The sequence below is a fragment of the Apium graveolens genome, chromosome 7 (assembly GCF_009905375.1).
Source record: "Apium graveolens cultivar Ventura chromosome 7, ASM990537v1, whole genome shotgun sequence".
In the NCBI taxonomy this organism is placed as follows: Eukaryota; Viridiplantae; Streptophyta; class Magnoliopsida; order Apiales; family Apiaceae; genus Apium; species Apium graveolens.
The window spans coordinates 115,799,711-115,803,661 of NC_133653.1; the positions used below are offsets into that span (position 1 = coordinate 115,799,711).

At 41.6% G+C, this 3,951-nt stretch overlaps 1 non-coding gene across 1 annotated transcript; it reads left to right on the forward strand.

The window, feature by feature from the left end:
- Positions 1-2,675: 2,675 nt before the first annotated feature.
- Positions 2,676-2,782, forward strand: LOC141675484 (small nucleolar RNA R71). The gene has a single exon (XR_012556134.1). It is a non-coding gene; the product is annotated as a small nucleolar RNA R71 (small nucleolar RNA).
- Positions 2,783-3,951: the final 1,169 nt, after the last annotated feature.

The following is a 3,951-nucleotide window of genomic DNA, read 5'->3' on the forward strand; positions in this document are numbered from 1 at the left end:
TCCCAATTGAGCACCAAATTAGTTTCCACACACCTTTTGAACACGGCACAAAGATTATTCAAACATTCATCATACGAATGTCCAAATACGGAGAAGTCGTCCATGAACACCTTGACATTATTTCCAATCATGTCAGAGAATATAGCCATCATACATCTCTGAAAAGTGGCCGGTGCGCCACATAACCCAAATGAAACTCTGCGAAAAGCAAACGTGCCAAAAGGACAAGTGAAGGTAGTCTTTTCTTCATCCTCTGGTGAAATACAAATCTGATTATACCCCGAGTAGCCATCCAGAAGACAATAATACTCATGACCAGCCAACCTGTCAAGCATCTGATCAATAAATGGAAGAGGGAAGTGATCCTTCCTCGTAGCCTTGTTCAACTTTCGGTAGTCCATGCATACTCTCCATCCTGTGACTGTTCGAGTGGGGATGAGCTCGTTCTTCTCATTTGCTACCACAGTGATACCTCCTTTCTTAGGCACATATTGCACGGGGCTCACCCAAGAACTGTCAGAAATAGGATAAATGATGCCTGCATCCAGCCATTTCAGAATTTCTTTCTTCACCACCTCCTTCATGATAGGATTAAGTCTGCGCTGTTGCTCAACAGTTGGCTTACTACCCTCCTCTAGCAGAATCTTATGCATGCAATATGAAGGGCTGATCCCTTTGATGTCTGCTATGGTCCATCCAATAGCCGATTTGAATTCTCTCAAAATCCTTAAGAGCTTGTCCTCCTCACTACCTGAAAGGTCAGATGCAATAATAACAGGTAATGTAGATGCATCACCTAAAAAAGTATACCTCAAGTGTTCAGGAAATGACTTAAGCTCCAAGGTAGGTGCTTCCCCAATTGATGGTTTGAGCTTTCCTTCAGCATTCTTGAGGTCAGAAGTACCAAAAGATTCAAACGGCATGTCCAGCTTTCACCTCCAGGGAGAAGCATTAAGATATTGTAATTGCTCGTTGCCATCCTCATCATCACTGTCAAAATCCCCCACTAAGGCCTTTTTTAATGCATCAGACATTAGCATATGATCGAGTTCGGAAGTAACCGAAGAATCAATCAAATCCACTTTTAAGCACTCCTCATCTTCTGTAGGGAAATTCATTGCTTTGAATACATTGAAGGTCACATCCTGATCCTGCACCCGTATAGTAAATTCACCTTTCTGCACATCTATCAAGGTACGACCAGTAGCCAAGAAAGGTCTTCCCAAGATTATGGGAATCTTCTTATCTTCCTCAAAATCCAGAATAACAAAGTCTGCTAGGAAAAAAGAGCTTATCCACCTTGACTAGCACATCCTCCACTATGCCCCTTGGGTAAGTAATAGAACGATCAGCCAATTGTAGAGACATGTAGGTGGGTTTTGGATCAGGCAAATCCAACTTTTTAAAGATCGACAATGGCATCAGATTTATGCTTGCTCCCAAATCACAAAGGCACTTATCAAACGACAACTTGCCAATGGTGCAAAGAATGGTGAAGCTACCTAGATCTTTAAGCTTTGGAGGTAACTTTTACTGCAGCACAGCGCTGCATTCTTCCGTTAGAGCAACGGTCTCAAGGTCATCCAGTTTCACCTTCCTTGAAAGAATACTCTTCATAAACTTCGCGTAACTAGGAATTTGCTCCAGAGCCTCAGCGAAAGGTATATTGATGTGAAGTTTCTTGAACACCTCCAGAAACTTACCGAACTGCTTATCCATCTTTTGTTGTTGTAATCTCTTAGGGAAAGGTGGTGGAGGATAAAGCTGTTTCTCCCCTGTATTACCTCAGGCAGAGTGTGTTCAACAGTAGTCTCCTTGGTTCCGCCGCTTTCTCCTTTTGCTTAGCTTCTTCATCTCCAACTTCAGCTTCTCCTTCTTTTGCCTTTTTAGCATCAGCAACCTTCCCAGACCTTAAGGTAATAGCCTTGACTTGCTCTTTAGCTTCCTTCCTGGCTGGCACTTTCGTGTCACTGGGAAGTGTGCCAGGTTGACGATTGAGCATTGTATTGGCTATTTGACTAATTTGATTTTCCAAGGTCTTGATCGACACCGTCTGACTCTTGCACAACAGCTTAAGTTCCTCAAAATTAGCACTAGTGGGTGCAGCTGCACCTCCCTATTGAGGATATGATTGCCTTTGAGCATACTGTTGTGGTTGTTAGAATCCAGGTGCATTGAACTATTTACTCACACTTTGCTGATATGGTGGCTAAATAGCATTCTGATTATTACCCCAGCTGAAATTTGGATGATTTCTATTGTTAGGATGATAAGTAGCTGGCACAGGCTGCTGTTGTCGCTGATAATTGTTCACATACTGGACAGATTCGTTAACAAGAGAACACTCATCCATAGCATGAGAACCTGCATAAAGCTCACAAACCATAGCTATTTGATTGACTCCATAGGTAGCTAGAGAATCGACCTTCATAGACAGCGCTGGGAGCTGCGCTACAATAGCGGTGGCTGCATCGACTTCCAGAATACCTGCTACCTTCCCAGGCATCATCCTTTGAGTTGGGTTTTGATGCTCATTTGCGGCCATAGTCTCAATAAGATTATAAGCCTCAATATAGCTTTTGGCCCACAAAGGGCCTCCAGCTGCTGCATCGAGCATGGGCCGAGATTGGGCCCCCAAACCATTATAGAAACCAGTGATCACCATCCAATCGGGCATTCCATGATGTGGACACTTTCTCAACATTTCCTTGTAGCGCTCCCAAGCTTCGTACGTCGATTATGTAGGTTGCTGTGCAAACTGAGTAAGAGCACTCCTCATAGCAGCAGTTTTTGCCATTGGATAAAACTTCACCAGAAACTTTTACGCAAGATCTTACCAAGTAGTGATGGACCCAGCTGGTTCAGAATGTAACCAGTCCTTAGCTTTATCCCTCAGTGAGAATAGGAAAAGCCTCAGCTTGATAGCCTCATCAGTCACACCATTATATTTGAAAGTACTGCAGATCTCGACAAAATTCCTTATGTGCATGTTGGGGTCTTCAGTCGCAGCTCCTCCGAAAGAAACAGAGTTCTGCACCATCTGAATAGTGCCCGGCTTGATTTCAAAGTTATTGGCCTCAATAGCAGGGTGCATGATGCTAGACTGAATGTCATCAATTTTAGGCCGAGAAAAATCCATAAGAGCTGGATCTGCCGGAACAATACGATCACCCATGATTAATGGCTCCTTCTGCTCACTTCCTGAATCCGAATTTTCAAAATCTATCTTCTCCGGAATATCAAGAACTTCATCTGTCTCCTCAGCTGTATCTAAAGTCCTCTTGCGAGTACGAGAATGAGTTTGCATAAATGCTCACTCAAGTACCTAAAACACAACCGAAAACAATAAGTAACACGTCTTAATCACTGAGTCCTAACGACCAATGATGGTAAGTACATAAACTAAACAAATACACCGAGTCCCCGACAGCGGCGCCAAAAACTTGTTAAGGCGAAAACATGCGCTAATAATACATGCAAGTATACGCGTTCGCAAGTAATATAGAATGCTTTCTAGTTCGTTCCTACAGAGACTCAGACTAATTATGTTCAATTAAACTCACTCACCAATGTACGATTACTTCTCAATGTTAAGACAATAACACTTAGATTTGATTAACTAATTATTAACTATAATTAACTACTAAAATTAACACTTCGAATTAACAATATTAAAATACTAATGAGATCACAACTTCATTACTATTTCCTTCAATAGTCATTGTTATTACCCTTAGTATGCAACAATGATGATATTAATCGAATAACACGAAACTGATAAAAGACAACTTTCATTGTACTAATACCATTCTACCAAACATCCACAATTAAGATAGAAGTTGAATAGTCATCAATTATGTTGAGTCCCTATATGTCTACAGAAATTGACAATATAATGATTTAAGCACAAGTTATTCCTTTTGATTACACAGGGCGATTAAAACGGTTAGA